Source organism: Mauremys reevesii, linkage group 19 (assembly GCF_016161935.1).
Source record: "Mauremys reevesii isolate NIE-2019 linkage group 19, ASM1616193v1, whole genome shotgun sequence".
NCBI classification, from domain to species: Eukaryota; Metazoa; Chordata; order Testudines; family Geoemydidae; genus Mauremys; species Mauremys reevesii.
Genome location: NC_052641.1, coordinates 23,580,931 through 23,595,517, shown reverse-complemented (window position 1 = coordinate 23,595,517; position 14,587 = coordinate 23,580,931). Strand labels below are relative to the sequence as shown.

At 45.3% G+C, this 14,587-nt stretch overlaps 1 pseudogene; it reads right to left on the bottom strand.

The window, feature by feature from the left end:
• The window catches only part of LOC120386948, a 43,822-nt pseudogene that overhangs the window by 8,968 nt on the left and 20,267 nt on the right, over nt 1–14,587 (bottom strand).

Genomic DNA, 14,587 nt, shown 5'->3' with positions numbered 1-14,587 from the left:
CAAATCCTATTTGATGTATATTTTGGATGAGCCACATTGCACCCAGCTGACTGCTCCGGTACTGCTCAGTTGAGGAGACATCCCTTCCTGTCCCAGGCTCAGACTCCGTGTTGCTGGCTCTATTCCAAGGCTAGCCTGTGTCCTAGGCTCATTTGAAGAGTCAATTTTGACCATTTTTTAAAAAATGCCTAAAACAAACCTTGCTGAGACGGTTTAACAAGCTCCTGTAGACATGCCAGGCTTAATCTTGCTCTTCCAGACCCTTCGTATTGTCCAGACTGAAAGCTCAACATAGAGCCTCTTCCATTAATTGCCAGTTTTATATTTGCTAGTGACAGGCATATTGTCTGCCGGAACAGACTCAATTGTGTCCCTGCGCAGTAGGACACCAGCTGCTGCTATTACAGAGCCTTTCGAGGGAGTCTGGGCAAGGCTCCTATTTAGTGCTATCGTCTATAACAAATCAGAGTCACCCAGGAACTTTTAGTGGAAAAAATAGGAGCCGTAGCCATTATTCTTCTTATTCAGTTACTCTCACGCCACTGACTATTCCTGTCTGCCATCCACCCAGCACTCAGACTGGCCATTTGGTTCTATTCCCAGACCCCCCCCTTCCTACACCTTCACTCCATGCAGACAAGTCCCACCCACACACCCTACCCCTTCTCTCCTCCCCCAACCCTCATCAGTTTCTCCTAAAAGGATTTGGCTGGCTTAGCCAGTCACCACATCACATCCAGACTGGCCGTTGAACAGAGTTGGGAAAGGCTGTTGAAAGCTGGATATCAACAGGGTTCACACTAAGCCCATCTCTGGTCCTGGGCTAGCCAGTGCAAGAATTAGACAGGCCCCAAGAGCCCAAAGCTGAGCACTCCCTGCACTTCAACAGGATTTCAAGCCCCTTTAAGCTTGATTCTGAAAGCACAGGGCCCACTAGCCTCAAGGTAGTTGTCCGAGGGTCATTGTGGTAACTGAGGTCCGGTCAGCACAGATCTCAGCCATGTCTTTCAGTTGTTGGTTTTCAGAATAATGCTTCTAACAGAGTTTGACCCAGGCAATGCCATGCTAAAAGCTGGTTTAGCTGCAGTAGAGTTTACATATGATCCTTGATTCCAGCCCCACATGGATGGGACCACATTTGCTATATCTTCCTTACTACCCCAGGAGCAGTGGACTCTGCAGACCATTCCTTCTGGCTTGTAAGGATGTACAACAGAGGCTGACCAGGTTCCCAACAGCAGGCAGGTCTCCAGATTATCTAGACAGTCAGAGTTCCCTGAGATGCCCTGGATTACGCCTAGGGGTCGGGTAGAAATCCCTCCCCCACAAAAGGATTCAGAAAATCCCATTTCTTCCCCTCACCCATCTCTTCCATTTGCCTCAGCTATAAAATCCTAGCTTTTGTCCTAAGCACTATACTATGAAGGGCTATCAGAGCCATATGTCTTGGTCTGTTTGAAAAACGGAGACCAGTGGTTCCCTCTCACCCAATGTCTGGAGGCAGCTCAGCATCTTGTGACTGTCCTGGAACAGCGAGGAGTTCCTACCATGGACTGTCTAGCCATTCCTTAAGTCTTTGTGGGAAACCCACCTGCATGAGGATACACCCCTATTAATTCTAATGACAGCAAATGAAGTAGCTAGAGTTTGTTGCCATTTGTGCAAGGCAGACGTTTGTTTGCCATCAAGCACTGGTTACAGGCAGGGATACAAACAACCCCCCATAGCGAGTGCCATCTTAAAGGGACACAGTCAGCTTGGTTTAAAAAAGTAAGTGTTGGGCTTCAACCAACCAGTCCCAAGTTACCAGATGGTTCTGTCACAGTGAGCGGTTTCACAGTTCAAGGACTGGCCAGCTTCCTGGGACAGAGAGAGGAGCATGGTACATTTTGGGAAGCCTGAACCAGCACAGGACTCCAGGGCAGAGTCAATGACAGCTGGCCATGCCTTCCCTTCAGCTCCCAGCCACCATCAAGGCAGACAGTGGACATCAGGTAAGCAAAGCCACGGATGCGGGATCCAGAAGCCTAAGTGGCTCTGTTGGCCTTTTTTGGGAAATGAAAGGGGCCCTTGTGCTCACTGAAGGGGAGAAGGCAAGAGAAAGCTGGACTGGAGTAGACCATGAGCTTCTGCTCCTGTCCTTCGGGCCACTTGTTCGAAGGTCAAATAGGCCTAGCCCAACAGTGCTGTGAGTGAATGAGAACCAGGAGGTGAAGCCTGCCAAGCTAGCTGAACTACTGCACATGCAAAAGTAAAAGGGGCATTAATAGTGAAGACCAGAATCCAGCTACTGGCACAGGGGAGGCATCTGCAATTGGGATATTAACCTTGTGGAGAAACACTACTGATCAGGCCCATTTCTATTGTTTTGGCCAGTAGCAAGTAGATTCATTTCAGCAGTACTGGGAGTTGGCGACTAACTTAAGAGAGATTCAATTTCTGATAGAGCCTTCGTTAAACACCATGTCTTGAACTTCAAAAGAAATCTTATACATTAAGTCAAGTATCAGAGGGGTAGCCGTGTTAGTCTGGATCTCTAAAAGCAGCAAAGAGTCCTGTGGCACCTTGTAGACTAACAGACGTTTTGGAGCATGAGCTTTCATGGGTGAATACCCACTTCGTCGGATGCATGTAGTGGAAATTTCCAGGGGCAGGTATGTATATGCAAGCAAAAAGCAGGCTAGAGATAATGAGGTTAGTTCAATCAGGGAGGATGAGGCCCTCTTCTAGCAGCTAGTTGGCCAACTACAAAACCAGTTTCTCCTCCCTTGATTTTCACACCTCAGCTGCTAGAAGAGGGCCTCATCCTCCCTGATTGAACTAACCTCATTATCTCTAGCCTGCTTCTTGCTTGCATATATATACCTGCCCCTGGAAATTTCCACTACATGCATCCGACGAAGTGGGTATTCACCCATGAAAGCTCATGCTCCAAAACGTCTGCAACAGCAGCATTAGTAATTTAACAGGAGTTCCCTCATTAACAAAACAAAGTAGTCCAGGTAAAGTTTAACTTGGTCTCAATGCTGAGGCTTTTTGATTTGCCAGTCCTGCAGAAGGGATAGTTACTATGTCATCTCCATGAACAGCACTACATCCTTCCTCGGGGACAGACTAGCAGTAGTACTGAAGAGCAGGAAGGATGCAGACCCAGAAGATCTGCAGAAGACTCAGTTTCAATACTAAAAATCTCAGGCTGGCCATGTTAAAACAGTTTGCAGACTCCACTGCCCTGGGTGGAATGGCTGCACACCAAGAGAGCACAAAGCCACATTTCCCCATGCTTGCTTGTGCCATGGCACAAGAGAGTCTGGAGCTGGAGTGAGTTTTTTCAGAATTCCCATGTTACCTGGCTTCCTTCAATTTCTTATCCTGCCCAAGTAGCAGCTAAAGCATGAGACTGTACCTGATACATTTCTCTCATTGAGACAAGCCTCTCCTCAATTTTTTCTAGATTCCACAGAGTGCAGATTCCCAATTTTGTGTTGGTGACTCGGATGCACACAGTTGTGGGTTCTCCATTCATAGCTGGTAGGTCATACCTAGGAAACCATGCACTGTTTTATCATTTGGAAGTGTGACTATTGGCCTACTGTTAATCTAAGCCCAGTAGCCCCAGCGGTGACTGTAGTTAGATAGGTGGAGAAGGAGAGGTTGCAGGTGTTAACATTTCTCCCCAATGAGCAAGCTGAACTTTCCACCACATGCCATGGTAACTAGATGCATTCTTAAATTCCCAAGAAAGCTTACAGCAAGTACATGCAAACTCTTGTTAAAGACATACCCCTCAAATACATTCACCAGCCATCCAGAGTAGTGCAGGAGAGGCCCTGCTGGGATGTGGAGCCTGTCCCAGACCCCTGTTACTACTCTGCTATTTTCTCCTAAAACAGCTTTAGTCGTGTTCTCTGAGCCACCCACTTCCCCAGTAGCCAAGTTTGCTCCCACTTAAGCCATTATAAAATCATAGTGGAAGTTTCAGGACAATAGTTAACCAATTCTGGTTCAGACATTTGTCCACAGTTACCACACCCCCTTTTCCATTTTGCGCCCCACAAGACTGGTGTGGTGAAGGGTCCTGGGTTTCATCCACACTGGTGGAGTTGAACAAGTTGGAGTTTCTTAAAGAAGCAAACAGGGCTACCTGCTGAAGATCATGTGCTTGTTTAAGCTCTTGTTAAGGACACTGACTTCTTGCAGCATTACAGAAAGTTGGAGGGCTGTCCAGTGAGCTTGTTCTAGAAATTGAAACAATTCCAGTATGTTTAAATCCTCTGCAAACTAAACTAAAACAAAAAAACCACACCACACACCACTTACTCTCAGCAGACACAATCTTCCTTTCCTGCTCTTTGGTGACACGCGTTTGCTGTAGCAGCTCCATCTCCTCAGCCAGCTTCTCTTTTTCCTGCTCAAGGAGGTCCAGGAACTTGCTGCGTTTTTGCTGGGTATCCTGAGTCTTCAAGAGACATGAGCCACAATTCTTTCAGCACACCACTACCAGCTAAGGACACCTGGGCTCTCCATCCCCAGACTCTTCCCTGGGGTCATAACTCCTTGAAACACTAATCCCCAGCTCCTGTGCCTGACCAGCCATTCCATCTTAATGCTTGTAGTCACGTGTTAACCATTTAAAGAACATAGCTCTTATTCATCGGGTGCAGAAGTGTGCTAGACTTCTCACAGACAAGTCTAAGCCCAAAGCGTTTAATCTAAATGACACACAAGACGAGGTAGCATCCCCAGGAGGGGAATCCAAGGACAAATGTAGTTAGAGACAGAATTATGTAGTTGCCCACATTTAGCATCTAGTACATCCTGATGACATGCACAATTTTAGGGTGGGCTATTCAGAAGTGCTCTGCATTGCCCAGACTGTATTCCCAATGGAATCAGGTTACTGCTGAGTTCAACAGGAGAAGACTTAAGCCAACACTGAATGCTTTGAAAGCCATTTAATCATCAACATTTATTTTCTAGCAGTGCTGCAGAAGGGAGGTTTTAGGAATAGGTCTTTATGCTCCAAACTAAGGGATGGTTTGAACGGTGCAGAGGGATCTGTGAGTGGAGACAAAAGGGGTATCCAGGCAGGAATCACTGCTAATGGAGAGGATGAGGCAGGAGAATGCTAAAAGGAGAAGGAGAAGAAGAAAAGTCGGATGACGTGTTATGTAGTTTTCTCTCACTGCAAGTTCATTCCATAGCACCTGCTGACACTGTCAAGTCAAGTCCGCCAACAGTTGTGTATGGGAAAGGAAGCACTAGTGACATTTGGTTCATAGTTTTTGGTTAAAGCAAAGCCATTGGCCCTGCAGTAGCAGAATCTGCGACACCTCCAAGGACAGTCACACACTGAAACATTCTCTCTTATATAAACTACTTCAGAGCTTGTTCTTCTGCACCATGGCACGAAGCACCTTTTACTTACTGACCTGAGTGAGGGCAGGCAAGTGCCCAAGTAGCTCGTCAGCCGCCTTCCTTCTACTCAGGAGTTTCTTGTTTGTTTCATCTTCCTGAGGCAGGCAGAAGTGTGAATTAAAGCCATCCCCCACCCCCGCCCGGACAGTTACCAGCTCCCACTAAAATCTGCCAGGGGCTCAGTAGTGAGTTCGCCAACCCCCTGGAAGCAAAGTCTCAGGAATGGGCATTTCCTCTCCACCGCATGGGCTATTGCGGTGCTGCTCATGCAGGATGTACAGTGCGTAGCCCACGCACCTGCAAGGCTGCTTTTGAATTACTGCCTTGCTTCCTTCCCAAATCCACCTAGAGAACAGAAGGTTGGAATTTTAACTTCCTGCTATAAGGTGAGGGTGGAAGGGAATCGCTTGTTACACGATTTAAGGTGGGTCAGAAATCTGAAGACAGATTTTCCTCGAGTTCAGAGGTGCTTAGATCAGGCACATTTAATTCGGAGCCTCCTATCCTTTGATAAATGTAGGCTGAGGAAAATGCTATTCCTGAGACGCACTAGCTTAGAGCATGACCATTAATATAATGGGCAGTTTCTGACTGACGCAGTTTGAATGGCTGAAGAGTGGGGGAGGGGGGTTTCTTGCTGTTGCTTTGAAATGGGGAGAGGCACCCTAAGAAACTTACCAGCTGTTCTTCCAGCTGTTTGATGCGATCCTCCTAAAGCCTCCTTTGAGCCCATAGCTTCTGCTGAGCCAGCTCCTTGGCCATCTGTAGCACTTCCATCATTTCCTTCTGTGCCTGCCGTCTGGCTTCCTCTACCTCCATTTCAATTCTGGAAGCAGAAGAAGAGCAAAAGCAGAAGTGGCCACAGCCTGGGCTACCTTACTGCTTCCTTGGGTTGGGTCCCATTCCTTGGAATGGGACTTTCCATGAACTGTTACAGATGGCCCCAAATTCTGCCCGTGAGCAGAGCTACATGCAAAGGGAACCCAGAAAGACACCAGTTTTGCAGAGGGATCAGCAGGTTTGCTTCAGAACACCAGGGACATGGAAGTCCCTTCTCATAGGATCTAGTCAAATCCAATGAAAATAAGGGGGAAAAAAATAACACCCTACAACATCCACCATGTAGTGGGATTTGGTACATCATCACTTGGCATGAACATGCTCTGAAATGCATGCTCTTATGTTCCCTCTACTGGCTCCTTCTGTGTCACTGTTAAGTATTTTACACTGATACATTATTAGAAGTTTAAAATGATTTTATGGGTGTTTATGTCTAAAAACTAAGTATTTTGAAACTGAAGAAAGTCTAATGGAAAACTCAAAGTTAGCAGTTTCAGTACGAGCTGTTCAATCAAATTAGAAAAGATGCAGGGAGAAAAGACCTGTCGAGTCCTCACCCTTCCCTGCCCAGTATACCTCCAGGCGCAGGCTCACCAACATTCTTGCCACTCATTTCAGAAGGATCAAAAACAGACTATTAGGATTGGGGGTGTGGTAGGGAATCAGGGTTTCTGTCTATTCCCAATGAGGATTGAGTTTGAGATGGGTACTTGACAGCATGATGGCCCAGTCAGCTATGCTCCCTTTGAGATCAGAATCTTTTCTGATTCTCACATGCATTCAAGCTTCCACGTACTCAGTCTGACGTGGGCAGGCACACTACATTTATACTAATCCTGCTACAGAAGAAGAGGAAGTGCAAGCAGACAAGCAGAGAGTTTCTAATTGAGTCTGATGCAACATTGCCATGTTGAAATATTGATTTCGCCCTCCACATGTAGCCATGAGCGAGTAGCACTGTCTGAGGCAGTCTAGGAGCTACAGTCAAGGCAGAACCAGCCCTAATGAACACTAGTTATTTCAGGTTGTATTTTTGAAACAAGTCTATAGTGCTTGTGAAAGGTGCCAGATTAGAGTAGCCTAGTCATTTAGCTATTTTATGCTACCCCTCCCCCAGCCACACCTGCCCACCCCCTACCAACTGCGGGACGTTTCCCTTATTCCCCCTACCCAGACTAACATGCCAGCCTAATTAGCAGAGTCCACTGGAGAACAACATGATCATTCTTGTGCAGTGTTCTATGAAGTCCACATTATCCCTTAATTATACAGGAAATGGAGAATCCTCAGCACATGAAGCCGTTAAAACAGAACTGGAAGTGCTCAAATTGCTCACAAAATGCTTTAACCCTAGAACACATGGGGCATTTTCCAAGGCTGCCAGACAAGTGAATACACAGAACAAGCTACCTAGGTCTGCAGTTTCCAGAGTTCCTAGGGCTGCAGATCAAATACTTTTGCTCAAAGCAGATATTAGGGAAGGTCACAGAACACATCCAGTTACCTCTGCTTCTGAGCTTCAACTAGCTCATTTTTAGCAAATTCAAAGTCCCTCAGCCCATCAGCTCCCCCTGCTGGCATCAAAGAGGCACGGCGCCCATTCTTGACCTCCATTGGGTGATTGAATCTGAAGTAGTGGTTCCCACCAAGAATCACTCTGTCCCCCTAACAAGGATAAATAGTAGAGTCACAAGGTATCAAAGCAGTGATCTGAAAGAGGAGCACCATCCCCTCACACAAAAAGCCATCTCATTTCAGTTTATCCAGTAAGTGAGTTATTAACTTCACACACTGAAGTTATGCCTTAAATATCACTACACAGGGTATCCTCACATCTTAGAGTTAACGTCACAGGAGACATTCCCAGGCCCAGGCCCCATGGCCCAGAACAAGCCTGTTTAAGGGAACCACTCCTCTAACCAGATAGCTTTCTAGTGTAATTTAGCCTCAAAATGTGCCAGAGTTCACTATTAACCAGTTATTGATTTTAAGAGTGTTTCCCCCTGTTTAATAAGATTGCCCTTGAAAAGGGCTTGAGTGAACCTCAGGGTCATGGAGGTGGTATTACAGTAGAGATTCACACACAGCCAGGTAGTCACTGGCAAAGTGGGTTTGTCCCACACACAACCCCCGTTAGATACCATGGAGGTATTGCTAAGAACTCTCTTTTCAAGGCTTGTAAAGATCAGGAATAAGGGACAACAGCAGCAGCTATAGTTTTAATACTTTGAAGAGTCATTCTGCAGTTTAGCTCCCCATCTATCTCATACACACTTTGCGCAAAATCATGGGGAATGGGATGTTAGCCACTGATTGTACATAGGAACATAAAAACAGCCATACTGGGTCAGACCAACGGTCCATCTAGCCCAGTATCTTGTCTCTGACAGTGGCTGGTACCAGATGATTCAAAGAGAACAAGTAGAACAGATCAATTTTAAGTGATCCATCCCATTGTCCAGTTTTAGTTTCTGGCAACTGGGGACTTGGAGACACCAGGAGGATGGGGTTGCATCACTGACCATCTTGGCTACTAGCCATTGATGGACTTATCCTCTGTGAGCTTATCTAGTTCTTTTTGAACCCAGTTATACTTTTGGCCTTCTCAACATCTCATGGCAATGAATTCCACACATTGTATGAAGAAATACTTTTTTTGTTTTAAACCTGCTATTAGTTTCATCAGGCGAACCCTGGTTCTTGTGTTATGTGAAGAGGTAAAACTTCCCCATTCACTTTCTCCACACTATTCATGATTTTAATAGACCTCTAGCATACCCACCCCCTTAGTTGTCTCTTTTCTAAGTTGACCAGTCCCAGTCTTATTAATCTCTTTATACGGCAGCTGTTCCATACCCCTAATCATTTTCATTGCCCTTCTCTTCTGTACCTTTTCAAATTCTAATATACATCTTTTTCCAAGATGAGGCAACCAGAACTGTACACAATATTCAAGGTGTGAGTGTACCATGGATTTACACATTAGAATTATATATTCTGTTTTTAATCATCTATCCCTTTCCTAACAGTTCCTATCATAGTTAGTTCTTTTGACTGCCACTGCACATGGAACAAGAGTTTTCAGTAAACAGTGCACAATGACTCCAAGTGTTAACAGCTAATTTAGACCCCGTCATTTTGTATGTATACTTGGGATTATGTTTTCCAACATGCATTACTTTGCATTTATCAACACTGAACAGTAGACTAGGATCCCTACATGCTGTAGAGTGACTGCCTCAACTAGGAAGTTTCCATTCACAAAGGTCCTGGCATCTGGGATAGGACTTAAGGTGACCACTCCTTGCACATTGGTGATGACACTAGGAGGAAAGAAGAGAAAAAAAAAACCCAGCAGAGTTAGGCCTAACTTCCACTAGACACAGAGTGCAGCTTTTTGCAGAGTAAGATCATAGAATATTAGGGTTGGAAGAGACCTCAGGAGGTCATCTAGTCCAACCCCCTGCTCAAAGCAGGACCAACACCAACTAAAACATCATCATGAGTCCTTCAGCGTTACACAACAGATAAGCTTGTGAGAAATTGCACTAGTCTTGGAGAGGATACAATAAGGCTACTGTTATGGTTCCTCTTGGGGTTAGCTTTGAAATAAAATGACAGAAGTGGACATATTTAGAGGTTAAGGTCAGATTTGACAAAGCCCTGGCTGGGATGAGTTAGTTGGGAATTGGTCCTGCTTTGAGCAGGGGGTTGGACTAGATGACCTCCTGAGATCCCTTCCAACCCTGATATTCTATGATTTTGGATCCCAAAGGGTGAAGTGCAGCTCTATTCTGAAAAGAGACTGCAAATGGCACCATGGCATTCCCTGATCATGGTCTCAGTCCCTCCATCAAATGTTTACAAGTAAAGAGACTTTTTTTCTACATGTCAGCCCTGCAAACTCAGCCTGAGACCACAGCATCAAGCAGGCATCTTTCACCCTCCGTAATAAGGGTTCTGCAGGCTAAACTCAGCCATTAGGGTTTTATAGCTATCACCCTACTTCAAATTGTGCTCTGAGGCAGTGGGTGGCTATAACTGGAGCTCCACAGGCCATTCTGATGCCCAGGTCAGAGAATCCTTCTCTTTCACAGCTGTGATGGCTTTGCCAGGCCAGCTGGAGAATAAAGCAATAGTAACTGACATCACCAGCTAGGTCTGACTACCCACAAGGAGCAGGACCTGCTGAGTAAGAAGCAGTTTAAAAGTCATTTTTCAGACTAGAACCCAGCTATAGGCTGATATGTACATCTGCTTGAGCTAGGGGAGCTGTCCATGCTGGTGGCAGAGCAGCATGCGACTGAGAAACTAGCAACTTTTGGGAAGAAAGTCCATGTTCAGGAGTTCAGCAGGTTAGCCTCTGGCTAGAAGGCCTGCTTGGAGCTCAGGCAGATCTCCCCTGTGGGAGGTTTTAAAATGGTGTTGATTTTAAGAGGACTTACCAGTGGGCCACTGAAATGAGTGCGCCTGTCAGCTGGATGTCATGCTCAGAGTCTGGATGAAGACTCCCAACTCTGGTTTCTCCCTCTTTGAGGATATAGAGAAGCATCTCCGAGAGCTGTGGATCTTCATTTAGATTTACCAGGTTTGGCAGATGGTTGTCAACTTTAAAGCACACTCCTGCTTTCTATGAGGCGGCAGCAGACAGAGCAGGGTTTTAGTCATGAGTGGCTCGTGGCTTATGGCTAACAGATGAGAACCTAGCCCTCCCTGCTCACAGTTAGGGGATTTTGTATTTAAAAGGAGGCCTCAGAAACTGAACTCCTGTCCTGACCTTCAGACAGTCACACTACTGGGCATTAACTTTAGCAGACAGAGATGTCAAAGCTGGATTGGCCACTAGAGGACACCCGTGTTCTCAAATACAATAGAAGTACACTGAAAATTTAAAGCTGTATATTGTGCTCTGGTACATACAGATACTCAGTGGAATAGCAGCCTCTGTTGTAAGCCGGAAAGAGTGTTATGGCAACAAGTTGCCTCACCTACTTTTGCGCAATCAGTTTCTCCAGCTAGAACTCTTACTGGAAAGGGATTTTGTAATAGATGAGTTCTATCACAGAACCCACCTTCCCACTCAGACCGGCCAGTTTGATCCTGTACAGAGGATAGCAAGTTTAATATTCCCCCTCCACCCTGTCTTGCTGGTAGTTTTTCAGGACCGATGGGACTCGCTTTGCTTCTTATAGTGTGAGTTACACACTAGGATCTTTTCCTGCTGCTGCAAGCTGACTGACATCACCGGTATCAGTCTTATCCACACATTTAGAGAGGTCACCAGCCTCTGCTGCTTAGGAGCGCATCCCCTCACTCTGGCTGTGTAGGATATATGCTTCACTCTCCATACCTGCAGTTCTTGCTCCTCTTCCATCTTGTGTTGTTCTGCTAAAGCCAGCTTCGCCTGCCAGGACCTAGAACAAGTCTTCATCCTTACCATGATATCAATTCTACAGTTTCATCACTAACATTACACACACACACTTTCGTATACTAGTGATTGGTTTCCTGTTCACTAATGTTGCCAAAAATCCAGGCCTTAGTCCTAGATGAGTCACTGTGATTGACCACAGCCCAACGATATAAGCATTGCAACACTAGAAAAATGGAGTGTTTAAGTTGTAGAAGATCAGAACAGTAAGCACACTAGAACATTTAACTGAGAAGACCCACATGGCCCATCAAAACCTTGTTCCCTACATGGAGGGGGAAAGAGATTTCTTACTTCTGTGATTCTGCCAGTTCTCTTTCCCGTTCAGCAAGTTGTTCTTTCAGATACTGGATTTCTTGGAGACTAGCTTCATATTTCAGCACATCCATCCCTTGACTGCACTGCTGGGCAGCTCTCAGCTTCTCAATCTCAGCTTTCAGCTCTTAAGGAGATGGAAAACACCTCTTTAAACTAGTTACATTACTAGTTACATTGGATTCAAACAGCCCAAGCCTTCCCCTTTCAGAAGTGACAGCTTTGGCAGTATGGGCCTCCATGGGAAACATCCCTAGGAAAGAAGGAGATCTCAGTCTGGGAAAACTTATTTGATTAAGTTTTTGCCTTGACTTGTTCTTGACTATATCCATCTGTGGACATCTAGATATGATAGTGACAGAATTATTTGAATAATTCTGATAAAGGTTTTTTGCCTGCAGCTTGTTAGCAGTTTATTGGGAACGTGAGAGGTTTGAAAGTCGAGAAGTTTTGGAGAGAAGAGAATCACATAGTACTTTTATTCTCCTACTCTGGAGGATCTCTCTACCTGGTTCCAGTCCCAACACAAATTCACCATGGGACATTCTACAGTAGGTGCTGGCTAGCTACAGGAGCATTCTGCCAGTGAATGTGTTCGCTGGAGTAGTCACAGCACGTACACTAAGGGCACAAGCACAACTGCAGCAAACATTGGTTTTGGACAATGCGTGTCACCTTTGGCCACCTGGTGCACTTGTTCAGTGTGTACAATACCCTAGTATAGGAGATTTCTCAGGCAAATATTAAATACAAGAAAGAAAAAAAAAAGCAGCTAGCCACAGTATTAGTCTTGGCTTCATACAGCAGAGGTACAAGATAGCTACTCTCACCTTCAGGAAATATTTCCTTTGGGTCCCTCTAACTGACTGCCCTGTTGTGTCAGTGTAATTTGCCTCCCTTCATTCAGTACCGTTGTAGGCATCAATCCCAGACCCACAGGCTGCTAAGAGACGCTTCTCAGCACCATACCTCTGATCAGCACTGCAATGGAATCCTCATTGACGTTGGCCACATTAACGATGCTGCGAGCTTGACTGGCGTAGCGCAGCGTGCTCAAGGTTTCCTCGACATGTGCAGCGGTTGGGCTGATGGTGGCTATCATGGCTGTCTTAGAGTTACCACCCAGGCTCTCCTTCAAAAGCCTCAAAGCAGATTTAGGAGACAAATTACCAGAGTGACCACAAGTCATTGGGGAAATGGCAACAAGATGCAGTTTGCAAATGCACCCATCCTCTAGCCCACCCTTGATTAAAGGGACAGCGTCATGTGGAACACTAGTTCCTGCAATAGCCTCTAGAGTTAAGGCTTTACAAAGCCTAGAAGTTTCACATTAACTTTTGTACCTCATTTACATTGACCAGAAAAGTCCACTTCTACTTCTGGCTCCCATGTGAGAACATAATGGGGGAGGTACAAGATTCACTAGTCAGAGAAGACACTTTCGTTAGTTTATAAAGACTTTGTTAAACCAGAACTATGCAAAAACATCCCTTTAACATTAGGCCCATCAATCTACAAGGTTGTTAGGCACCCAGACACTACAGTATTGGGCAGATTATAAAATATCCACTATATTTTAGTATCTTGTTTCATTCTATTTTATTAAAGGTCAAGCTTCTAATACAATCTGTGCCAAAAGTCTCAGTTAGCATGCAAAGCTTTAAGGAGCAATATCAAGAGACCAGCTGGACTAAGGCTTTGATGAAGAATCCCTTACTATTTTTTCCAAAATCTGAATTTGCAGTCCAGCTCTAAAAGCTCCACCAGTCGTCCTGTAGGGCAACTCTGTTTCAGTTACGAAACCATGGTGTTTAACAAGCATGCCCAGAATTGGATTTTAATGGGAGAGCTATGTGAAGGTGCCGTTAGTTTCCTTGCCATACCAGGTTAAGACAGAGTCTCTGTAAGGGATGAAGCACTCTCTCTTGAATTGGGACATTTCAGATAGTGCAGAGATCACCTTCCCAAGGGTGAGCAGGGACTTGTTGATACTAGCACCTTCCTGGAAAGATATATTACCAAATTTACAAAGGTAACCGCAACAGCCAGGATTTTGATACAGAAGCTTACTGAATTAACTTAGTTTCTCCCTTTCAGATCCCAGCTATGGCATCCCGTCATTATATGGTTACAAAAATGAGAACTGGATCCAAAGACTTGTTTCTCTCAATAGCTTCCAGATTCAGTTTGCAAATCAGAAGCAATTTTACATGCTACCACCAGCTGGCTTCTCACATCAGCCCTAGTCAAATTCAGCAATTGGAACCAAGCTGCCAGCTAAATTCACAATGCATATGGCAGCACAGAATCCAGCTCAGTCATCCAAAACTACATTAGCTCTGCCAGATTACCTGTAGCAGGAGACTTCATTTTTCAGTAGAGTACACAGATATGGCACAGAGGAAACATACTATATATGGAGTAAGGTGTGCGAGTTTGATATGGTTACTTTTCTCAACATGGTATCCCACAGAGATCCAGATATTTCAAAGGGTATCCATGTTCTCAGAGTTAAAATAATCCAGCTTGCTTAAGTGTGGGGTTTTCCTTGGAGGCTCGCATTTTGGCATTCATTCACCATCA